Source organism: Vicugna pacos, chromosome 11 (assembly GCF_048564905.1).
Source record: "Vicugna pacos chromosome 11, VicPac4, whole genome shotgun sequence".
Taxonomy (NCBI): Eukaryota; Metazoa; Chordata; class Mammalia; order Artiodactyla; family Camelidae; genus Vicugna; species Vicugna pacos.
In genome coordinates this window covers 92269574-92295664 of record NC_132997.1, presented here as the reverse complement: position 1 = coordinate 92295664, position 26091 = coordinate 92269574, and the positions used below count along the sequence as shown (strand labels likewise).

Genomic DNA, 26091 nt, shown 5'->3' with positions numbered 1-26091 from the left:
AATGATAGAAACTCCTACCCAGTCCCTGTTTGTCTCCTAAATTCTTTAAATTGGTTTCTTTTTTGTGTAAGCAGAGAATCCAAACAATCTATCACTATTACGGAGGAATCCTTTGTTTTGCTTTAAAATATCGATCTTTGTAATAACCTTCTAAAATCTATAGCACCCACATCTCTGCCTTATTATGCACAACAGCAAATATGTCAACATAGTATATTATTTAATGAGAGAATCTGCCTTGCCTAAAAATGAATGTAAAAGGCACAGTAAATTGGGCTGATTCTTTGTTGAGCCCAAGACACAGAGGGAAAGATATTCTTCGGGAGGGAGCATTTGATTCTTTTTTTCTTTTCTGCTAAATCCCTAACATGAAACTTTGTGCTTTGCCTCAGTCCCCTGGGTCTCGTGGGTCACCTTGGAGTCTGTGCCTTAAAGCCCTGGGCAGACCTTCCCCCGGCCCGCTGCCCAGGCCCCTGTTGTCCTCTTTGTCTTCTCCAGCTACTGCCGAGGATGACCTGCTGCCTTCCGTCCCCGTGGCTCCGCAGCTATTCATTCTCACCAGGGTCTCCAGCCTGGAGTCTCCTGCACGGCCACCGACGGTGTCGCCGGTCTGTGCGTGACGCGCGGTCCTGATTTACCCCGCAGCCTCCACACACGGCTGAGCCCATTCGCTTCCTAGACTTTACACTCCCTCCCCAGCAGGACTTTGGAAACTGTTATCCCAGGGCTGCAGGGCACTGGAGATTTTCCTGCACGTGTGCACACGCCCTCTCGCCTACTCCTCCGGGTGGACTGGAATGTAACTCTGGAAACAGAGAAGAGGGACTGGTTCCTTTCGCTCCAAGATTCCTCTGGTGGGTCTGGCTACTCAGCATTACCTGTAGCTTCTCCGCACCCTCCCCTCCACTGGGGCTCACGCGTGTTCCAGACATTTCGTGAGCACCTGTGCTGCGTGCCAGGTACTGAACTAAGGACTGAGTCCCTGACCTCAGGAACTCCCAAGACCACCAGGAGGGAAGCGAGGCAAGTGAGGAACTGACTGCGTGCCTGTGGGCCGCGTGCCATGTGAGAGCGCTGTTCGGGGGTTCTGACATCAGGCCGCAGAGAGGCTCTGGGATTCTGGAGAGTCACTCCTCTCCCACCGCACAGTGCGTCCCGTGCACCTGCTGAGGGCCAGCTGTGCTAACGGGACAGCCGCCTCCATCGCCGATTTCCATCGCTGTTATGGGCTCATGCAAAATTCAGACAAGGGTCTCAGCTCTCCACCACTGTGATTAATTAGCTGATGCATATGTATCAGGCACAGCCACATCATTCGCGCTCCCTCCAAGAACCACGTGACGAGAGGCCTCATTTAGCTGATGGGAGCATGAGCTCAGCTTTCACCGGGAAGCATCCCCAGCTGCTCTGAGGGCCTCCCTGGACCTGGGGCGGAGTCGACGCAGGGAACACCATTAAATGATTCGTTTCCCAGCTGTTTCATCAGTTCCTTTTAAATGCATGAGGCTAAGAAGGAATGCTTCCCATTCGGTGATTTTTTTTCTGGCCCCTTTCAGGCAGCCCACGTGGTTACCCAGCATCCACAATTAAATCACAGTCTAAGGTTGGATATGACTCTGGAGAGAGGCGGGCTGGCACTGTCTCTGCGATTGTGGGGCCTCTGCCTAAAAACACATACCTGTGGGACAACCAGGCAGGGCCACAGAGAGGCCCTGGGCAGAGGCCAGTGAGATTCCAACCCCTCTTGTCTGTGTGAAAGTTCAGAATAATCCTGGTTTCCACAATATTCCTGCTCCGTTTTCCCACCCCCTAAAAATGGAATGCTCTCTGCTCGCTCGCTCTCTCTCTCTCAGCTCCCCTCCCCCAGATCTTTGTAAAATTGCTGGTTTAAGGTCGGCTTCCTACAATAAAATACAAGCCCCAGAAGGGAAGCGTCTGCTTTGCCCTCTGCTGTAATCCCAGCACATCCGGAAGTGCCCGGCACATAGTAAGAACTGACCAAATCATTGTTGAATGAATAAATGAATCGTCTTCACTCTTTGACCTCAGCCCTCATCTCTGGGGGGACGACTCCAGCCTTAAACTTGCTCCTAAACCAAGTCCCACATCTTCAGCAGTCTGTCTGCATTTCTTTCTGCCAGCTGCTCACAATCAACAAGCTTGCGACAGAAATCTTTTTTTCTCTCTCCAAACCAGCATCCCCATCTGACCTTCCTATTTCTGCCAGCAACACCATCACTCACTCAAACAGTCCCATACAAAACCTCAGTGAGGGGCTGCCTCCCCTCTGCCTTCTGCTGACCACAGCTTGTCCTAAAGCCTGCTAACTTGTTCAGTGCAAGGCTTCCAGTCAGCCGCCCTTTCTTATCAACCCCAGTCCCACAGTCTGGCTCAGGATTTCATTCCTTTAGATTTACCCTCTTACAACCGCCTCCTAACTGGTCTCATGCCTTTCTTAATCCACTGGACACTTTTCCACCAGATCAGTGTTCCCCAAAGTCTGTTCGTCTGCCACTTCTCTAACCTAATCAAAACTTATCAACCACTCTCTACTGCCTACTGTTTGGAACCTTGGCATTCAGAGTTCTCCATGGTCACCCCTTAAATATTTTGTCCAGCCACACCCCCAGTGACTCCCAAGTTAGGACCTTCCATCCATCTAGCATTAGTTCCTGAGCATGTTGTATACCTGGACTCACGTCCTCTCCTACCTCTGCCCCAGGAGTCTCTCTCCTCAACTCCGTCCAGTGAAATCTCACCCAGCCTTTAAGGCCAGCCCGGATCACACCTCCTCCGGGAAGCCCTCCCTAACCAGTTGAGGCCACCATTGTCTCCCCCTCATCTGAATTCTGACAGCTTGTGTCCTCTGTACCCTCACTCGATTTTAACCTATACAGCTAAGTGGATATAGTGAATCATTGGCAGTTTTGTCGTGAGTTTTAGCCTTATCTCTCCAGCCAGCTTGTAAACTCCTTCCGAACAGGGCTATGGTTGATGTTGCCTTGCACTCCCTACAAGAGTTAATCTTCTTGTTTCCCAAATCAGGACCTTGCACAGAGTAGGAACTCAGTGGATACTGGCTGGTTTTAAAGGAAGGTAAGACTGAAATAAATGAACATCAGGATACGCATCAAACTGTGCGTATTTAGGACTCTGCTTTCCTCGGGGTACTTCCGAAGTATTGTCCTCCAACAAAACTGGATATTTTAAACAGCACCAACCTCACATATTAGCTGTAAAACACAGTAGCTTACCTCAGAACTTATTTCACTGTTACTAACTTACAGGAGACGGAAAATTAGAGAACGTCTTAAATTCCAGTAACAAAAGAGGTCATCTGGAAACCGATCTTAATTTCCCATATTTAACTCACCTCGTTTCAGCAATAACATGGTAAATGCAGTGCCGATGAAGGGCTCCAGAGTAACTCTTTGGTAGCGCTTGTGTTTTAAATCAACACAAAAGTGCTATTCATCTTGTTCTGATTCTAACAGGTTAAACTACATCCACTTTGGATTTCAGGAAACGTCTCCAATGTGGTTCTAGATTCCAAAGGCCACATGTGGTTCCCCCGCTTCCTCTTCTGGAATGAATGTGTGTGTCCCTCCCCCAGATTCACAGATTGAAGCCTCATCCCCAAAGTGATGGAACTGGGAGGTGAGGCCTTTGGGAGGTGATTAGGTCGTGAGGGTGGACCCCTTATGAATGGGATTAGTGCCCTTATAAGCAGAGATGGAGTGGGAGGGTATAGCTCAGTGGTAGAGTGCGTGCCTAGCATGCACGAGGTCCTGGGTTCAATCCCCAGTACCTCCATTAAGAAACAAATAAATAAACCTGATTACCACCCCCCGCCCCCTCCCCAAACAAAAACAGATAACAGGAGAGAGCTCACCCGCTCTCCCTCTGCTCTCCACCATGTGTGGGTGCAAGGAGACAGCTGTCTGCAAACCAGGAGCAGGTCTTCACCAGACTCAGGACCTGCCAATACCTTGCTGCCTTCATCTTAGACTTCCCAGCCTCCAGAACTGTGAGAAATAAATGGTTTTGGTTTAAAACACCCAGTTTATGGTATATTTGTTATAACAGCCTGAATTAAGCCAGTCCCCCTACCCCCAACGTCTGCCATCTGGGCGTCTTCTGACAAATACAGTCTGCTGGGTCTGATCCCAGAGCTACGGCTAATAATCCCTTGGGTGGGGCCCAGGAATATGATGTCAAAATGCCGCACTGGCAATTTTGATGAGAAGCCAGCTTTGGGAATCCCTGGTCTTCGGACATGAAGAGGCTAAGTGGCCTCTAAGATCCACAAAGTGGCCCTTCGAGGCTGCGCCGACCCCCGTCTGCCAGAACAGCCTCATTCTGAACCACTCCGCCTTTTCGCTCTAAGAATGTGCCTGCACACACACATCTACCTGGCTCAACCCAGCCCCGTGCCTCTGCACAGCCCTCCACAGCCCTCCACCTGTCTGGGTTACCCCTGCCTAACTTGCCCACCCACCCAGCCCCTCCTCTGTAAAGTCTCCTGGAATGCCCGCTCGCCAAGCACAGCCCTTGCCCCTCTGTGTCACCACTGCACCTCTCTGGTTGGACATCCTTTATGCATGTACAATTTGAAGAGCATCAGTGGAGCTTCAGTCATGTACCAGGTCCTGTGTGGGGCTGAGCAGACGGAGCTAAACAGGATGCTGCCTCTGGGCTCAGGGAGGTTAGAGTCGAACCGGGGAGATGAACCAGAAAACCCCGGATGAGACATGAGGGCTTTAACGTCCCTCACACAGAGAGAGCAGGAGAGAGCGGCATCTGCTCAGACTTTGGGGTCAGACTTTCCTTTTTGAAAAGCTGGCTCTTCAGCTGTGCGGGGAGCCGCTCGTGACGGAGGGCTGCCGAGCACAAAACTTGGGCGTAAAACCCCAAAGTGCAGGGCACCAGGCTCTGAGATTGAGGCTGCCGAGCACAAAGGTTGGGCCTAAACTCCCACAGTGCGGGGCGCCCGGCTCAAAGGTCAATTGAGTCAGAACAATCTCTGTCCCGCCACCCCTTTTACTAAAGAATGCACCAGGTGCGCTAATGCCTGAGAAAATATCCTTGAGCTACTAAGTCACAAAGGACCTTCAGAGGGAGAGATACAATAGGCACACAAATCAGTAATCTTTTTAGAGAACAATCACCTGAGTTAAATATACACGAGTCACGATGTTAGCCTAGAGGAACAATGTCTTAGCTTATCATCTTGGTTCCAGGAACTCTTAATCTTAGTTTTACAAGAACTGTAAACAATAATGATGTCTGTAACAATATACAAGTTAATGGTTTTAGTACACGCCTTAAAACAATACCTTTGCCTACAGGCAGAGGTATGTATGAGCTAATGGGTTAAAATCATATAAATTGACTGCAAGAAATAAACTCGTCGTCCACTCTTGACCTAGCGTCTTGCGGGCTAGAGTGAGACCCTCTCAACCCCACCTTTTAGTCTTGTCTTGCTGTCTCTTTGTTACGTCTTTCCTTTTCTCAGTCCTGCAGCACAGGTTTCTGGACCTGATCGATTGTCGGCTGGCTCCGACACAGCTGATGTTTTGTATTGCGTTGCATTGTGTTGTATTGTACTATTTTGTTTGTTTCCGTCAAGGGGAACACACAAAGAGGCAAACTGTTTTCAAGATTTGTTATGGAAAATCTTAGATCCCTTCTCCCCTCACCATTTCTCCTTCATCTGAAGGCAGCCACGTCCACTGCTTTTGGCTGAGTATTTTCATTTTTACCTCCATGTCTTTGGATAACATACTTGAATTGCTCTCATTTGATGTTTCTGCTTTAGGCGTTTTTTATCGACTTCACACTGAAGAAGGTAAGACTTTAGTCCTACTGCCCGCATGCGCCCCTTCCATCTTGCATCCTTCCAGTGGAGTTTCATTGTGGTTTTGATTTGATCAATATCCACTTTTATAATATTATGATTTTAGAACATAGCGAACTCATGACTGTTTCCCCTGGAGTTGATATTATCCTTTTTCTTTTTTTTTAAATTGCATAATACACTACATTCTAACCACTAATTTAAGATCAAAGTCATAAACAATTGTCTAAATGTCCTCCCCAAAAGCCCAGATGCATTCAGTACTCTTTCAAGTTCATCCTCCCAGGAAGCTCTCTCCCAGAGCTGTCACTGGGCTCCAGGCTGGCCTGGTGGTCCTGTGTGCCCTGCATCCAGCCCTGGTCCTGGCATCTTGTACCAGCATCCTCAGGGCTCCCTTTACCACTCTCCTGCACTGGCTTCTGCTCTCTGTATCCCATGCCTTCCTCTTCTTTGATTTAAAGCCTTGTTTGGGGGAGAGCACATTCTCTGGTATCTTCATAAACAAGGTGCCTAGAAGGTAAGTTTTTTGAGAATTTGCATATCTAGAAAGTTCTTTCTTAGCACAGCACTTGATTGATTGCTTGATTAGCTGGTGTTTTCATCTGGGTTTGCCCAGAAGCAGCTTCTGAGATGAAGACATGAGTGCAAGTAATATCTCTGGGAGGTGATGCCAGGAGGCACCAGCAGGGGGAAGGGGAACTGAGACAGGAAAGTTAGGGTACCTCCGCAGGGGTCTTAGTGATCAGCTTACCTCGTGGGCTTCTGAGAGGCTGCTTGGAGCACACCTAAGAGACATCTCTCCTGAGAGACAAGAAAGCCCGTTCTCAGTTGAGAGCTGCTCCTGGGGCATTAATTCCCTACCAAGGTGACCAAAAAGGCCCTCAGCCAGAGCCACGGGCAGCTCTCTGGTCACTGCGCACAGATCCAGGGAGCGCTGGGGAACCTGGATGGGGCACTGACCGCCTTCAACTGAGTGAGAGAATTAATTGGAGGGATGTGTCATATTCATGTTTGTTCCCAAATCCCCTGTTAGGTGCTTAATAATGCTAATAATAATAATATATTTATTTACAGAGCAAATGAATGAGTGAACAAATGAATAAATGTGTCCTGTGCAGCCACCTTGTGCTGCAGATCTCGGGTTGGAGGCCCCTCCCCCAGGCTAATGAGAGCCCTGGAGGGTGGGGACCATGACCATCCCACCTCTATGTTGTTTTCACGCCTCAAAGTACTACGATGTACTGATTGTATATACAAGAGTGTCTCCACCTTGGTGCTTTGTCATTATTTTTGAAAGGTCTGTCAAATGATTTAAATGGAAATATTCAATTAAAGAAGGAAAAAAATGAGTTGTTCAATAACATGAGAAGGGCTAATATTTTCTGATGTAAACACCCCTCCCTTGCAGGTCAGAGCAAGTACTACCTAAGGGCATGGAGACAGTCAACAAGAGTTTTTAGGGATGGCCAAGTTGCTGCCCACCCCATTCTCCTCTTCCTTGGTTTGTCACAGTATCTGAATGTACCTCATGAAACCACTTCTTGATCACTACATCTTCAGAGGGGCCCTGTGAGCATGGAAAGATGTCCTCTCCTCTGGGAGGATCCATTAAGAAATTGGCCTCCACTAACATAGCAACACAGCCTCAATGACCTCAATACCTGGAGATGCATGTGTCTCAGCCTAGACAGCGTTCTCAAAATGTGGTTCCTGGACCAGCAGAACAGCATCACCCGGGAAATTGCTAGAAATGCAAATTCTCAGACGTCATTCTACCTCTACCAAATAAAGAACCTGGAGATGGAGTCCAGCAATCTGTGTTTTAATCAGTCCTCCAGGCGATTCTGACACACACTTAAGTGTGAGACCCACTAGGCTGGAGCATTAGTCCCTGGAAGGCGAAGATCACATTTTGTATTTCTTTATGTCCTTCTATGTGTCTAGCACTATGGGTGCTCATATGTTTGTACAATTAAATTTTATGGGTGAGTTGAAGAGATTAAGAATTAATCAAATAGCACTCTAAGAGAACAAGCCATAAATCTGTTGACCTGAAACAAACAGACTGCCAAATATTTCTCCAGCAAAAATGGGTTTATTCTGGATCAGCAGAGAATTACAGTTCGGGGTCTGCAACCCTGGCAAGCCACGTACAAGGCCCCGCATGGCAAGGGAAGGAGAACGCTGAGAGGGGAAAAGGAAGTTGGGAGGATACAGTAAACAAAGAGTCCATGGCTTTTCATTGGCTGAGTCCTTGCCAGGAAGGAAGAGGAGTCTTCCACAGAGTCTCAGGCTCTGCCATCTTCACAGGGCCCGGCAGCGCCCCCTTCTGGTCTTTCAGCTCTATTTAATTGAGTTTATTATTTTTACAAACCCCGTACACCCACTGATGTAAGCAAAGTAGGGAAGCAAATATTGAGATGCACTGTCGGGAAGAGGATACTGAGAGGTGTTGGTGGAGTAATGAGAAAAGGAGGAGAGGATGGCAATGCTAAAAACAAACTTAGCCTGCTAAAAGTTTCACCTATGATATCCCAGAACACCTGCATCATTTTGGTTTGATCTTATTAATAAAGTGTGACACAGATGGAGAGAAAAGTAAAAAAAAAAAAATATATATATATATATGCAACATACATTTTCTGTTTTCTCCCTGCAATTTTTCAAAGAAAGGACCGTACTCATTTGTGCTCTGACAAGCACACAAAGCAACAGCAGCCACGCCCAACAGCTGCTGTCTGTGCTGTTGACCCTGGTTCCTGCCCGTTTGGAGGCTGGCCATGGTGGCCTCCAGACCCAGCCTTCCACACAGTCTGCACCCAGAGGTCAACCAGCACTCTGATCCATCACCCTTGTCTTTAATGTCCTTCAGCTGCCTGCAGGGACATTTATTATTGATGGCCCTGGGCAGGCAGTAGTTTGAGCCAGAGAGGAGCGAGTGAGGACAGAGCAAGTTCCTGCAAAGGGATGCAGCCTTGCGAAGGGTACAGTGAAACATCAGAACGCATCACTCCCCTGCTATAGTAGCCAGAGGAGCGTGTGTGCCTCAGGTTCTTCCTGGTCTACTTTGCAGACAGCCCATCTGAAAGCTGGGGATGTACACAACCCATGGCTCCCTCACTGCGGAAGCGCAAAGAAAGAGGAATTGGCAGTTCACAGCGAATAATAATGATCACTGTAGTAACAGCTAACGTCTGTGGGCACACGCCAAACACCAGGCACGGTGCTAGGCATTCACACACCCTGACTCATTCCACCTTTACAAAGTCCCACGTTTCTTCTAAGGTGAGGACCCTTGTCAAGGTCATGGAGCCAAAAGTGGGGGAAAAAATCCACTGGATATAATGATGGAAGGACAGCAAGCATTTTCCAAAAATGCGTTTTTGTTGGAGAGCATATGGTGATAAGAGAGCTTGTATTCAAATTCTGGCTCTGCCTCTTAACCCCTCTGTGCTTTTTTTTCTTTTTAATCAATAAAGTTGGAGTCATAAGGATATACTTCGTATGGAAATGGTCAGGATTAAGTAACACAAAGCACACAGAAAGTCCTCAGTAGATAGCAGCTCCTGTGATGTGCACTGAAATCCTGTATCCACTAGCCTTTTAATCTTGACAGCTACTCTGTGAAGTAGGGAGATTACTATCCCCATGTTCTAATAAAGTAGTTGAAACTGAACCAGAGAGGAAGGCTAAATACCTCGTTCAAGCCCGTAGAGCTGGAAGGAGCCAGCGAGGGGCTGTGAACTTAGGCTGTTAAAGGACCTAAGCCCACATTCCTAATTAAGCTTTTTCCACCTCTCCCCGCTACCTCCCACATAAAGAGACACAATCAAATACTAACAAAATTACTTTCAGAAAATGTAGTTTCCTGTTAGTTCAGGTCCTCTGAGAAGCAGGTACCAAAATGGGATTCGATGTGTAAGAGATTTGCTGAGGAAAATGCCCAGGAGAGAGATAGGGAGAGAGCCAGAGGAGGCTGGGAGAGCCTGGGTCACCACACGGGTCTGACCAAGTGGAGGGGAGAGGCAGACGGCAGAGCCATCCTAAGAAAGGTTTGCAAGGCCAGTGGAGAGCCATGATGTCAAAAATCTCCTGTCAAGGATTCTGTAACTCCCAGGAACGGGTCTCCCTTAAAATTCCTACCAGGCTCAGTCATTGGCCAAGAACAGTGTGTGGAAAGCACGATGCAGATGGAGAGATGGACTTCAGCTGGGACCATCACCGACTATGCTCCTGGCAGCTGGAGCTCTGAGAGGTGCATTTTCACAGCCATCATAATTACCAATTAAAGGCAAAAATATCTGGTGAAATGTTCTGTAGGAAGGCACTCAGCTCTGATTAAGCAATGTTTTGATGCCACATTTTATAAATTAAGAAGTCAGTTCCCTCTTAAGAGAAAAGCTCTATAGAACAAACGCCTCTTCCTCCAGGCAGCTTTCCTGGGAAACACAGGTCAAGGCAGGTGCCTCTGAGTTCCCCCACCCTAGGGCCATCGGCTCTGCTCCACCATTGTCCACATCTGCCTATGCCCATCTCACCTCCTTCTCTGACTTAGATAACCTTCTAACCCTCTTCTCTGAATGTCTTTTATATTTTATGACTATACCAGGCTTCTTATTAGCTTTTGAGGAAAATGTCCTGATTCCTGAAGTAGCCTAAATATCTCAGGGGCTTGCAAGATTCCTTGGTGGGGGGTGGGGGGGTGGGATTTATCAGAGAAGCTGAATATCAAGTGTTTTGTGAAGTTACTGAATATTTTATTTTCAAATTGTGTGAGCATTTTATTTCTATCCATTCCTTTCCCCCATTTTCACCTTCCTCATCACCCTCAGGTAGTAAAATTAATCCAAAGTGCCATCAGGAAACGAAGAATGGAAGACAAGTGGATGCTTCTGCGTGGGGATTGATTCCATTCGTTCTAGTCTAAGCTGGTTAAAGGAAAGTGTAAAATAGAAACATAAGTTGATTTACAATGTCACAATCTCTAATCCAATTCCTTTAAGTTTTACTTAGTCAAACACTGTGTTGGGTGGCCTTTAACCTGGATCATGGTTGCCAAACAGTGTAGATCACACTTGATTACCTTGCCTTTTATGTGCATAAAGCTTGTCTTCTTTCTCCAGTTCTTGTATGTTCTTTTAATACAAAGTTTTCACAGTTTCATCTAAGAAACAAGTCTCTATTCTCAGTCACTCAATGGATATGTGTTGTATGCTAAATTTCTATTTGCTAACTTTTTTTTTTCCTTCGAGCAAACCTGTGTAGGTTTGCAAATTTATTCACACCAAACTATGATTCCAGATCTACTTGCTAACTTCTAATGGCTGGAACAGTTTCCATCTAGACTGTATGTCACTTAGGGAAGGGACTGTATGCATCTGTGTCACTTCCAACACTTAGTATAGTGGCTGGCACAAGGTAAATGTGTTAATAATCCTTTGTTGGAATGAAACAATATGCCTCTTCCAGGCACTGAAGCCTGTGGTTTGCAGTGAGTCCCAAACCTTGTCTTCACGGAGGTCAACTGTTTAGATGGAAAAGAGAGGCCAGTGATTCCAGTTTCAGCTGGGGTGGTGTGTACAACCAGAGAAGTACCCACAGGTGCTCAGGGCATGAAGGGAGAGGGGCTTCCTGGCATGGGCGACCCAGAGCTAAACACGAAAGACAGGTAGGAGAAGCGACTGTCCTCCGTCTCATTTGCACCCGCTGGGCTTTTCAACACAATTTTGTGCTGCACATGTAACTCTCCCTTCTCATCCACTCTTCCTCACTAATCCATTTAGTAAGCTTAGAGAGCAATAATCTTAACCTAAAAAACAAGAATCTAGTTTAAGAAGCAAAGCAGTTATTTGGGATCAACAAATTGCAATGCAGGGTACACAGATTTAGGTAGAAACCCAAACAGTGTCCCAGTTACAGGAGCGGAGCTCAGGGTTTTCGCGGGAAAAAGAGGAAGACAAGGTAAGTTTTTGTAAGAGTTCCCTGGCACGAATGAGGTAAAGCTAGATTTGTACATCATTGGCTGGTCAGGTGAAGGGGTCAGTTTTATCAGGCCTTTCAACAGGCTGTTCTTGTTTCTTGGCTGACTTGCTGGAATGCTGGCAGTTTGGTCCAGCTCAGAGGTACAGAGAACAGGACATGCGAGGCAGTTCCTCGGGAATGGATGCTCCAGCTCCACTTTAAATGGCTCTACTCATGTCATCTGTTATAGTGTAAATGCTCCCCAGCTTGGGAAAAACGTGTGTAGAAAGTAATTTATAGTCGCGTGATCATTGCAACATCTTGGGATCCCAAATGTCCTTTCAATCGGCAACGGTTAAACATAATGACAGATTCATTAACTAATTCACTTCGTCATTTCACCAGCTAACACTGACAAGCATCCGCCGTACGTCAGACCAGGTTCTAAGCGCTAAAGATACAACATGGAACAAAACAGACGTTCCCTGTCGGCAGGCAGCTCACACTGTCTGCCTTTTACTCACTGGTAGGTGTTGTCTTTTTACATCCTAAATGGAATCTGATTTTTGAATGTCTTTCAAATCAAGGCCAAATGGGAAAAAAAAAACAAAACAAGTGAAGTGTCAAACTGATTTCCACTTTACACTTGAAAGTTCCACTTAATCCGCATTTCCATTTATGTCAACATATAATTTTAATAATTACACCAAATACAGCCATTCGTCAGTATCTTTTGGAGGTCAATAACCTTTCAATTACTGTTAGGGCTAAAGACTTAATAAAGATTTAAGACATTTTACCTAGTGTTTTTGTGGGGAGTGAATCTTCAAATTGTAGACTCAACTGGAGGTTAATTTATAGTTGAGTTAACAGCATAAAGTCAAAGCGTTAATTTTAAAATTTTCTTTGTAATTTTAACCTGCAATTTAGCAAGGGGTTTCTGTAAGTATGGAAAGATACAAGGAAGAAAGAACGACTGAAGGAGCTATCCTTAGAGGCCGCAAGTGGCAGGCTTTTCTTCTGAAAGTGAAATTTAGTCCCCAAATGAACATTTCCCAAAAGAAAATTTAGTCTTGCTGCCAAAGGTGAAGACACTGCAGTAGCAGACATACAGTTCAAAGAAGCACAGAAAGGGACAGAGGTTAAACACACCATACGGAAGTACCTGCTCAAATTACTGTCGATTTAAACTTTGGCTACCGCTTCCTGAATAAATGCCTCTTTTTGTTTATGCAATGCCTAACTGTTATTGTGGCTAATATTCTGCACCAGGGCTTCTCAACCTCAGGACTATGGACATTTGGGGCTGGATAATTCTTTGCTATGGGGGCTGAACTGTGCGTTGCAGAAGCTTTAGAAGCCCTGGCCTCTACCCACTGGATGCCAGTAGCACCCCCACCACTCTCTCACCCCATCCTTCCACTGTGACAACCCAGACATTGCCAAATGCCCTCTGGGGGAGGAGGACAAGATGGTTGAGAAACATTGTTCTGGACAAAGACTTTGACTGTCGTCTACTTGATCTTTGCAATTGCATGTCCTACTGATATGCAGAAGATAAGGAGTTGGACAGGTGCATAAGGAGAAATGGCTAAAAATGTAAGGGAAAGCCAAAATACAGCCCTTTTTCTGCCTGCTGAGTCATGGGCCCTGATATGGGCCTCTATCCTGGAGGAAGAGACCTCTTTAGAACTCACACACAGGCGCCTTGTGGGTTATCTTTCATTAGCAAAATTAAAGTGACAGGAAGACTAGAAGGTCAGGTGCTAAACTCATCTAGTCCAAATTCTTCCATCTTACAGACTGGAAAACTGAGGGCCAGGGAATTCTCGGAGGATAACTTTGAAGAATGTATTCAGCCTCTAATTCGGACAGAAAATTTGCGAAGAGAAGAGAGAATTTAATTCTGCTTTGGGAGCTTGACCGTCGAACAGGGAAAAAATCTAATATACGGTTTGGAGAAGGGCCTTCGCGTGGGTCAGGCAGGAGGCACAAGCCGCCTGACAGGCAGGTACAAGGCAAAGAAGAGATAAGCCTTCGTACGAACGGCGGTGGAGGCAGGGGGAATGGAGCGCGCTTGGCCACACAGACGACGTCCCTAGAGAAAAGCGTCCTGACGCTCCCTGCTGAGCTGGGACCAGTTCAGAACCAAGGCCAGGCTCTGATTCATCTTCGTGGTCTTTGGGCTCATTCCTGGTTCATACTGGCACGGAGCAGAAGCGCAACAGAGTACCACCCCGGGCAAAGAACTGCTGACCCCGGAGACCACTGAGACAGCAACAGGAAGCCCTTCTCGTGGAGAGGGCAGGCGGTCCAGCAGGAGAGGGAGTGCTCCAAGAAGTGACTGCTTCAGTCCCTCTGACCCTCGGAGAGGTTTCCTCCCTCTGTGAGGCGGCATGGCTAATCATGCCACGCTCCCTCCTCTGGGTGCCCCACCCACCAAAGGTGATATGACAAGTTGTATTTTCTGTCTGCCCTGGTGAGCCTGGCGGCACCCACCTGCCCCTGGACCCACCAGCTGGAACACAACCTCCCCAGGACAAGCAGGACTCTGGGCCTCTGAGCCCACAGACCTCCTGGAACCTCAGCACATGGGCATCTGGCCCCAGCACATGCTGGTCCCTCTGCTCATGCAGCTCAACTTAACCTTGGCCAAGGGCTCAGCTCCTCTTACATCCCCAGTGAGAACCCTGGCCAAACGCATGGCAGGTTTAACAGAAGCTGCAGGGAACAGCACACAGACTCAGAAACTGCCATCAACGCACTTCTCCTCCCAGAGCTTTTGGCTGCAACCCCCATGGAGGGTCTCCTTTCTCCTGCCCAGGGAACACCCGGTTACACTGCTTTCTGTCTTTCCTGTTCCCCAGCGGTGATATTCAAATATCAAAAAGCAATTCCAATGCACCAACTAGTCAGCTCAGGTGCCTGGAGGCCCCCTGCTGGGTCAGGCGTCCCCACGGTGTCAGTTCCCTTCAACTCCCTATGGTTGGATTCCATGGAGGTCTTGGGGACTGTCCCCCCTGGCACAGGAGTATTTCAGGGTTTTAACCCTGGTAGGGCCTTAGCAGTGGCTACCAGTCCCAGATCTCTCCCTCCTAGGAGAGCAAGTTGGCTCTGCCCGACTCCTGCAAACTCAGAGGCTTGTGCAGTTTTCAGCAGGTCCCCTAAGGGCACTTCAAGCTGTAGACATACACACTCCTTCGGAGGTGATGGGGTCTAGAGGTAATCCCACCACAATTTCTCCCTGCAGCTTTCCTTTCCACGGAGCACCTGCTGTGGCACTTTTTCAGGAAGAGCTTTACAGTACAGCCCAGGCTGCTAACTCCTCTCTTCTGCTGCCAAAATTACAGATGTTTCTGTGGGATCTGACTCTGTAACAATCCATAAGGCACCAACTACAGCTCTAATTAAATTGTAAAAAAAATCAATCCCGCCACCAGCATGCAGCTGGGGAGGGATTCATCTCCTGTGACGTCCCCAGTGGGCCATAACCCTCCTCTCACTGCCATGGCATGTGGCAGAGGACACTGTGTCAGCAGCACGGAGCCCAGAGTGCACCCCTGCCTGGCTGTTATTTCCATGGCACAGGTTTGGGAATTAGTCATCAGAGCTGCAGTGCCAATGACATGAAAAAATAGTCCACAGGGTAAGTGTTGTCAGGATGAAAGATGCTAAGGCTGGAGCTCAGAGAACTCGGCAGTGAGGGTGTTAAGATTTGGTGCCAAGAAGGCACTGGCCAGCGTTGGGTTGCGGTTGGGCAGAGGGGGTGGGAGACCTGGAACCAGGAGAAGGACGGAAGGAAGTGATCCAGGCTAAAATGGAGACAGAACCCCCAACCCTTCAGACCAGGATTTTCATTGGTGTGGAGATTGCCAACCAGACTAATTAATTAAATCTGCTGGACATTTAAAATTTGCTACGTATCTGCTTAAGTTGTATGTGTGTGTGTATAATTCTACAATGTAAATTTTATTTTCAATGACTCCATCTGTTATCCTCATAAAATTCTGGAATTAAAAGGAATCTCTTTGGATATCGTTAAGATGAAGCGATAAACTGAATCTTCATTTGGCCCAAGTGCTGGGCAACCTGCACTGGAAAGATCTGGTGACCACGTGCCTCATGCCCTCTTTCTCTTTTATGTAGGTTCAAGGATGCTCCATCCCCCAATGCCCCCAAGGATATGTCCACCTGGAACCTATGATGTGTCCTTATTTGGGAGAAGAGTCTTTTAGAAGTAATTAAGTTAAGGACCTTTTGATGAGATCATCCTGGATTAGGAAGGATGCTAAATCCAACGACAAGTACCTTTAAAAGAGATGAGAGTGCTCACTTCAGCAGCACATGTACTAAAACTAGAACGATACAGAGAAGATCAGCATGGCCCTGGGGCAAGGATGACATGCAAATTCATGAAGCGTTCTATGTTTTTCAATATCACTAATTATCAGGGAAATGCAAATCAAAACTACAATGAGGTACCACCTCACACCAGTCAGAATGGCCATCATTCAAAAGTCCACAGACAACAAATGCTGGAGAAGGTGTGGAGAAAAGGGAACCCTCCCACACTGTTGGTGGGAATGTAGTTTAGTGCAGCCATTATGGAAAACAGTATGGAGATTCCCTAAAAAACTAAAAATAGACCTACCCTATGATCCAGCAATCCCACTCCTGGGTATATATCCAGAGGGAACTCTAATTCGAAAAGATACATGCACTCCCAATGTCCATAGCAGCATTATTTACAGTAGCCAAGACATGGAAACAACCTAAATGTCCATTGACAGATGACTGGATAAAGAAGTAGTGGTGTATTTATAAACGGAATACGACTCAGCCATAAAAAGAATGAAATGATGTCATCTGCAGCAACATGGATGGACCTGGAGATTGTCGTTTTAAGTGAAGTAAGCCAGAAAGGGAAAGAAAAATACCGTATAATATCACTTATATGTGGAATCTAAGAAAACAAAAGACCCAAATGAGCTTATTTATAAAACAGAAACAGACTCACAGACATAGAAAACAAACTTAGAGTTATGGGCAGGGGAAGCATGTGGGAAGGAATAAACTGGGAGAGCAAGATTTGCAGATACTAACTACTGTATATAAAACATAAATAACAAGTTCATACTGTACAGCACAGGGAACTACATTCAATATCTTGTAGTACCCCCTAATGAAAAAGAATATGAAAATAAATATGTATACATGTGACTGAAACATCATGCTGTACACCAGAAACTGACACAACAGTGTAACTGACTATACTTCAATTTAAAAACACAGAAGTGGACTGAAAAAAAAAATGAGAAAGGGAGAAAAAACACAGAGAAGAAAACGATTAGAAGACAGAGGCAGACATTGAAGCTATGGGTCTACAAGCCAAGGACTGGACCTGAAGGGATTGCCAGCAGCCACCAGAAGGTAGATGAGAGGCATGGGGTGAATTCTCCCCCAGAACCAACACTGCCAGCAACTGGATTTCAGACTTCTGGCCTGCAGACCAACCGTGAGAAAATAAATGTCTGTTGTTTTAAGCCACCCAGTTTATGGAACTTTGTTATGGCAACCATAAGAAACTAATCTGCATGGTCATTAGTGACATGGTGACATGGGGAGTGGCATCTAATGCTAGTTTTAGAGCCACAGTAACCTGGATTTGGATTTGAATTGTGCTTCTGCCATTTTCTGCATATATGACTTTAGACAGATGATTTCTCAACGTTTCCTTCTGTGCAATGGGATAGTAAATAATATTAGCCTTACAAAGTTATAAAAATGAAACGAGATGTAGCCACAGAGCACCTGGCACACAGGAAGTACTGGATAAGTTTAGGTTATTATCATGACCTATTATTAGAAGTTGATTGGACACTCACGTTAATGACAAGTTAGAAGGAAGACAGGAAAGGACAGAAATTACTTTTGAAGTAGGCTTTCCAGCAAGAGATAGTGGCTCATCTTCTGGGAAGAAGAAGGGATAGAGGACATTTGGGAGAAAAACTAAAGAAGAGAATGCATTGGCTGTATTTGAAGCGAAGAGAGGGGAAGAGAGGGCAGAGGAGTAGGCTAGGAAAGACACAGGGGGAGGACTGGTTTTAAAATAAAACAACACTTGCTATTTTGGAAGATGAATGGAGAGTGTTGCTCCGTGTTTAGGAGGAGGATGGAAATGGAGAAACTATTCTTTTAGAGAGCAGAGGGAGAGAGGCTGTAATTATGAAGGGGGTGTATACATCCTGCATGCTGGGCGATTAAATAAACATGCTTTATGGAGAAAATGAGTAGGAGAGGCCCAAGGAAGGGTGAATTTCCTAATCAGGATGCCACCAGATAACAGAATTGGGCTGGGAGTGATCAAAAGTCAGAGAGGGATTTCCAGGCAACTGCCCAGAAGGAGGGAGGGAGAACTGCCTTGGAATTGTGTTGGGCAGAAGTTTAGAACATCCCCAAAAAGGATACAGAATACGTTCATCAGGTCTTATCATGATTGAGTTAGTCCTGGAGGTGTATTTTTGATAGCAGAGAAGGTGGAGTGTGTTCTGGAAGGAAAGAACAGGTTGGGAAAAGATAAGTGAGTGAATCAAAAGTGAAAGGGGTTCAGGAGGAGGGCACAGGTGTGCAGGGTGTGCACAGAGGAGTAGCAGGAGAGAGAGAGAGGCACCATCACTTCTGAGCAAGGGGGTTAAATCAGCAGTGCTCAGGAAGGTCAAATAGGCAGCTCTGTGTAGAAAGAATGGGAGGAGGAGGAGCCCTCATAGTGATTTACTAAAAAGTTTCAATTAGTGCCAATATTTAAGAATCAAGAAGTTTTACCTAAAAGCCAGATGACTGGCATCAGGAGAAATCAGAACGTCTGGCAATGCTGGGCCCGTATTGCGGTGCAGACTAAGGAAGTTTGAGGCAAGAAGCTGCTGATGCTTTGGAAGGCTCATGTCTCTTGGCCATGGCCCCACCTTACCCACCACTTCAGCCATTTACATGACCTGCTTCGGCCCCACTGGCCAGACCCAGCAAATGTAGATGGCACGGAGGGGCAATGTAGTATGTCCCTAACCTCTCTTTGCAGGCCCTAGCGCTGAAATGCGTCTCTGACTGAAGCAGTGGATTGATAGTGTTATTCAAATCTTCTTTATCCTTAACTTAACTTATCCTTAACTTTTCGTTTTGTCTAGTGGTTCTATGAGTTGTTGAGAAAGGAATGCTAATCTCCAACTACAGTTTGGACCTGTCCTTTTCTCCATTCAGTTCTGTGAAGTCTTGCTCAATGGATTTTTTGAAATTTTGTTTTTAGGTGCATACACATTTAAGATTGATACATCTTCCTAAGAAGTCAACTTTCTCATCATTAGTCTGTTTAATACAGACACTCCAGCTTTCTTGTAACTATCATTTGCAATATATGTATTTTTACCCTTTACTTTTAACCTATCTGCCTTTATATTTAAAGAAAATTTCTTGTAGACAGCATACAATTGAGTCTTACTTTTTTAATCCACTGTGACAATCACTGTTTTTTAACTGCAGTGTTTCAAACATTTACATTTAATGTAAGTATAGGTAAATTTGGGTTTAAGGCGCCATCTTTCTTTTGTTTTCTACTTGTCCAATATGGTGCTTGCTGTTTGTTTCTGGGTTTCCTGCCTACTCTTCTATTAATTGAGCATTTTTAGCATTCAATTTTATCTCTTCTATTGGCTTATCAGGTATATCTCTTTTTTAAGTTGTTGCTTTAGGATTTAAAATATGTATCTTTAACTCAACACAGGCTACCCAAACAGCATTAAACCACTTCAGTCACAACCTAAGAACTCTGTACTTCCATCCCTCTCACCCCTGATTGTTATATGTGCTGTTGTGTCATATTTTTCCCCTGCATATGTTATAAAATTAATAATATATAATAGTTTGGTTTAAAAAAGATAACTTAAAGTGGGTCACAGATTTCAATGTCAAAACCAAACCCAAAAAAACTTCTAGGAGAAAACCTGAGAGAAAATTGTTGCCACCTTGGAGAAGGTAAAGATTTCTCAGAATACAAAATACGCCTATCATAAGGACTAAAACTGATAAATTCACTTTATTAAAATAAAAAAACATTTATTCTTTGATAGACACTGTTAAGAAAATGAAAAGGCAAACCACAGACTGGAAGAGATGATTTGCAATACATATATACAAAAAAAGACACAAGACCAAAATATATAAAGAACTCCCAAAACTCTAGAAGATAAATGGCACAATTAAAAATCAGCAAAATATTGAGAGCGCAAACACATTTCACACATACAAAGCTACACACACACACATACACAAACATACAAGAATGGCCAATCAGTAAACAGGGAAATGTGCAGTATCAGTCATGATACTGAAGTACAAACTAATGCCACAATGACATACAAATATGACCACTAGAATGGCTCAGATTTTAAAGACTGGCAATCCCACATGTTGCTGAGGACTTAAAGCAACTAGATTTCACACACATCAGCAGTACAAGAGCAAAATAGTGCAATTTAGAAAACAAATCCAAAGGGATTTTTTAAAAAGTCAAACATACACATATCCTGTGACCCAACAATTCTACTCAATAAACAACCCAAATGTCAGCGAACAGGTGAAGGGGTAAATACATTGTGAGACAGTCATACCATGGAACACAGTCCACCATAAAAAGTAACAGCATTAAAGGAACTGATGACAATCACAGCAACACAGATGTTCCTCACAAAAGAATGCATTTATTAGATTCCGTTTATACCAAGTTCTGAAACTGGCAAGACTAACTATGGTGCTAGAAATTGAATTAAGGGTTTTGCCTGCAGGACAGGGATGGCTTCTGAAGAGGCACAAGGAACTTTCTGAATGATGAAAATGTTCTGTGTCTTTACTGGGGCATTTAGACAGATGCATACATTTGCCTAAGCTCATTGAACTGTATGCTCCAGAACTGTTCATTTTATCAGTGTAAATTAAACCTCAGAAAAGTTGGTTTAATAAATGCCCCTTCCATCAGAACAGCCTACAGCAAAGATATAGTTGCCAAAGAAAAGACAGATGTAAATGTGTCACACTCGAACAGCAGACAGCAGGACAGGGGCTTACTCATCCCCTTCCAGCAAAAGACTAGCATCCTGCAGGGCATCTTAGAACAGGGCATCTTAGAAGCACATCTTAGAACATAGAAATGACATGATAAAAGCATGGTCACTTAGAAGATGTGCTTTGAGCAACAGAGTAACTGCACAGACAACGTTCTGTGGCCGTAAGGAAGGAAGAGGATATTTCTACACCGGGAGTGCAGATGGGTCATGATGGTCTAGGGCATAATAGAAGTTCCACTTCTGGGGAAAAGAGTCAAGAAGATGCAAGCTAATTTTTGTTATTATTGGTGGTGGTGGTGGTGGGGTGTGTGTTTGTGTGTTTTAATCAGCTTCTTAAGAAGGAAAAACTGCAGTCAGAAATCAGAGCTCACACAGAGCCTTCATAGCCTGGCATATAAGTGGTCTACTGACCTGCATCAAGTCATCCTTCCAGAGCGCAGGTTCAGACAGTCTCCTGGTACCTTCGTGATGTCTTTAGCAAGGAGCCACGTATGTAGATTCAGCATCTCGATGGATCATATTAAGCTTATTAAATCAAGATTCTGAAAGAGTTGCTAAAACCAAGTTAGCTGCTACAAATTCTGTCTTAATAAGGCTTCTTTTTTTCCTGGGTGGTATACAGGATATAAAGGAAAATATGAATATTTTCTGGTTTTCTCCGTGGTTTCAGATTCAGGGCAAACATATCTATAGACCACATTAGCCAGGGACCAGGCTTTGTGGAAGTACAGGCATTGCCCCCAGGGTGATTTTCTCCAGGGAAAAGCTTTGGAAAGCTTCCTGAAAGTGAAGATGCTACAACACTCTTCAGCCAGCCTTGAGAATTGCAAATACAGTGCAGAGATGGAACCTGGCTTTTACCTTTTTAAAAAGATGGCATTCCAACACTCATAGCTGAAACTGCGAAGAACTGATAGTCATCATGCAATTCCACCTGACACTAATTCTTTTTTATTATTTTTACTGATTTGTGGAATTTCTTGGCTTATTTTCATCCTTTGAGCAAACTTCTCTTTATTCTCTACCAAACAGTTTCCCAGTTCCTGTCCCAACTTATGCAAGTCAAACAGTGCCACTCCAGTGGTCCATCCTCTGACACTAGGAATCAGTTCCAAGAGCGAAATACAAGCTGGCAAGAAACAGTACATCCCAGCAAGAATCCTGGCACACATGACAGAACAAGATTACAGATGAAGTGGGGGTGGGGGGTCTTCCTAACTGGGAGCTGGGGCAGGAGTACAGCCTAACAAAACCACCTCTAATGACAGTATCTCCCACTGACCTTCCCTGCTACACAAAGGAATCATCTTTCATGTACATCTTGTCTAGGCTAAGGGCCCAGGACAAAGCAATACATAGTCCAAATTAGCACCTTCTATCACTCCTCAGAGACGAAAGATTGGGAAAAGGGTGGGTCAATATTGACAATGGGAAAAAAAAAGGAAGAATTTTTAAAGCCAGACTTAGATGGGTATCAGTGTAGGGGTTTTGGACAGCCAAGCCAAGGGCATGGTCAGCCCGTGCACCTCTACTGTTCTCCCCACCGGTAGAGTTATTTATCTGACTGTCCTCCCTTTGAGGACACCTTCTACCACAGGGTCCTATTTCCCATTCAACTGCTTATTTCCTGATGGACTGTTGGTGGCAGGAACAGTCCAAAAATGCACCCACAGATTAGGAAAATGACAACTTCTATTTCTGGATTTCTGGTCATGAAAAACTGGTAGCAGACTTATCATCCCACCAATTAACCACTAGAAAACCAAACAGAATATGGGAAACGACTGTTTTCAGACATTGGCTCACAAGCAGCATGGGAATGTGACTCCCTAGAGAAGGGAGAGAAACCAGCTGAACAAGGTGAGCTTTTCTGCCTGGAGGCACTTTCCAAATCTCAGTGCAGGGAGAGAGATCCCAACGCGAACACAGCAGTCTTCATAAATTGAGACAGATCACAGTTCAGAGAGACTGAGGCAGCTTTTCAGGGTAGAGTACTGGAGAGGAAGGAACTATGCAAAGCAAGGGCTCCAGAAGTCTGCATAGGTAGCCCTTTGAATCACTGGCTGGATGCTAAGCTGTGAATTCTTAGAGTGAAACCCACAGGACTGGGTAAGGAACAGCAACCTGTGAACTGTGAAGACAATTCCCAGAGCTCACACGGGGCTGGGAGACACTTACTTCCACCAGCCAGAATGGAGAGTCCACAATGAACACCCAGGGTGTTTAACAGTGATTTCACAAGGGCCACATCATTCAGTAGGTCTAAACTTAGAATAAAGGCTACTTTCGGACCACTCTAACAAGGCTTAAACACAAATGATTCTCCAAAGGAAGCGTTTGCTCTTCAAATACATTGACTGCCTGGTAGAGCAAAGTCCAACTCTCTTTAAAGAAAGACAACACAATCCAGTTGCTTAACAAAGTAAACTTTACAGTGTTCAGCATATAATGAAAAAGTAATAAACATGCCGTGATGCAAGAATGGTGGCCTATAACCAGGAGAAAAAAATTAGTCCATAGAAATAGAGAGTAAAAGCCTAAAAGTCCTTTTCTGTCTCTTATACAAATTCTCCTTTTCAGAATTAGCAACTTATTTTACTCCTGTCAGACTCTTTGAACACAAAGCTATTCTTGTTCATCTACCGTTTGATGTGCTTGACATCTAATTAACTAAAAATTTACAAGTCCTCAGAGGCCAGCTGATAGCTTCTGCCTGGAAAGAAACAAAGGCTGGACTTGCTTGGATGAGATACAGAAAAGTTGCTCGCTCACAACACATGAGAATAATGAATACTAGATAAATTTTTTCCAGGAGGGTGATGCACCAATTTCCTTTTCAGCTTCTCCAGGCTTTGCAAAATCGTCTTCTATTCCTCTTTCCCCACCTCCACACCTGTTATTATTTCAAAGCCAATGAATAAGAATGCACACGGCAAATATGGGCAAGATCCCAAAAGATGAAAGTAAGGAAATGCAAAATGAGAATCTATTTGAATGGTACCTTGGTTTTTTCTATTATTCTTGGGGAATTATGCCAAATTATTTCTTTTCTTTAACAAGCGTATTAAAAAGCAACCCAACATGCATTAACTATGATTTTACAAATAGCTACCTAGCATAGCCTGCAGAAAGTGGCGGTCACCAAGTACATAGAATACAGTGTGCCAGGAACAGGGGAGTGAAGGACATTTTTTTCCCATCTGGCCTTCAAAGTAGTAGTTCAGGAACTTAGCTTTAGCTTAGCTTTATATTTAAAAAAAAAAGTGATCAATTCAAATTTAAGCATTTACTTTGAATGTCACCCACCCTCAACCACCACCACCACCACCACCACCACCACCACCACACACAAACAAGGTCTTGATATTGTTGTAGATTTGAGTGTGAAAGCAAATCTCTAACAATAAGAAGGATGTTTGTCCACTCTTTGAGTTTGCTAGGCTCACTGGATTGCAGGGCCATTCAATAGTTCCAAAGGTTATTATACCACACGTCCTGGAGGTGAAGTGGTTTCTGCTATGTCCCTGAGCCATGTCACTGTGTGGGTGGCGGTGTTCTGGCCAACAACGAGCATCAGAATTGGGGACTGAGTGACTTTTATAGCCATCTCACTAGGTTCTGAGAGCTCTCCAGGGCTGACAGCACAGGGCTAATTAGAAAGGCAACTCAAGTAATTGACTAGGTAATGAGGGGAAATGCCTGTGATTTAACTTTCACCTACTATTGTTCCCCGTGGGGCTTTGGAGGGGAAGTAATCACCTCCTCATTACTGCAAAGTGTTACTTGATGTGTGTTTTGCTGTTGCTGCCGTATTTGTTCCTTCCTCTGAACTCTGAGTTACAGGCAGACCTCACTGTTTATTGTCCCTTCACCGATTCTGTGTTTTTCAGATTGAAGGTTTGTGGCTGCCCGGCCTCAAGCAAGTCTATTGGCACCATTTGTCCAACAGCATTTGCTCACTTCATGTCTCTGTGTCACACTTTGGTAATTCTCACAATATTTCAGACTTTTTCATTATTATTTTTGTTATGGAGAATCTTTGATCTGTGCTCTTTGATGTTATTATTGCAAACGATTACGACTTGCTAAAGGCTCAGATAATAGCAGTTTTTAGCAATAAAGTACTATTTAATTAAGAAATGTACATTTTTTAGACATAATGCACACTTTAATAGACTACAGTAGAGTGTGAGCGTAACATTTATATGCACTGGGAAACCAAAATATGTGTGTCTTGTGATAATCATTTTATCGCAGTGGTCTGGAACCAAACTTGCAACATCTGGAAGGTCTGCCTGCATTTGTTCCCAGGTGGCTTGAGCTTCGCTTAGATATTCCACCAAGAGCACTTGAGTTTCCAAGAGCTGAACGTGAAACATTGAAATGCAGCAGTGAGCTAGTCTTACGCTTCTCCCGGTGTCTGAATTCCTTCCTCGGCAGACCCTGTATCTGGTCTCTGCTTGCACACCTCCAGGTAGGAAACTTACTACCTCACTTGGAAGCTCACTTCTCTGCTTAACACTGAAGTCTCTCGTCTACTCATTGCTTCTAATTCTTCCTTTCATCAGAAAACGACGAATCTACTTAAGTTTTCAAATGATGGCTCTTCCGTCCTACCCTGCTCCAAGCCCTTGCACCCCTCCCCAAACCCCATCACCTCCCGTGTCCTCCCCGCTAGACAGTGACACTGCAATAAAATTCTGACCCTCTCAGTTTCTTTTTCTTCTCCCTTCTTTCGCTGTTTTTTCCCCCTCTGTTCTTCCATCCTTCCTCTCCTCCTTTTTCCTTCCTTCCTTCTTTCCTTCTTTCTCTCCCTCTTTCCTCCCTTTCTTATTAAAAAGCATCAGAGAAAGACAGATATTGTATGATATCACTTATACGTGGCATCTAAAAAATACAGCAAGCTAATGAATATAACAAAAAAGGAACAGATTCACAGATAGAACAAACTAGTGGTTACCAGTGGGGAGAGCAAAGAGGGAGAAGGATATAGGAGTAAGGGATTTAGAGGTACAAACTATTAGGTATAAAATAAACTACAAGGATATATTGCACAATATAGGGAATATAGCCAATATTTTACAATAAACAAATATGAATAGAGTATAACCTTTAAAAATTATGAATCAGTGTATTGTACACCTGTAACTTCTATAATAT

The 26091-nt window shown here is 44.8% G+C and overlaps 2 non-coding genes across 2 annotated transcripts; both read left to right on the top strand.

Moving 5' to 3' along the window:
• The first annotated feature begins 3740 nt into the window (after window positions 1-3740).
• On the top strand, window positions 3741-3813 carry TRNAA-AGC (transfer RNA alanine (anticodon AGC)). The gene has a single exon. It is a non-coding gene; the product is annotated as a tRNA-Ala (tRNA).
• Window positions 3814-16143: 12330 nt separating this feature from the next.
• LOC116282532 (U6 spliceosomal RNA) lies at window positions 16144-16250 on the top strand. Its single transcript, XR_004192070.1, has one exon. It is a non-coding gene; the product is annotated as a U6 spliceosomal RNA (small nuclear RNA).
• Window positions 16251-26091: the final 9841 nt, after the last annotated feature.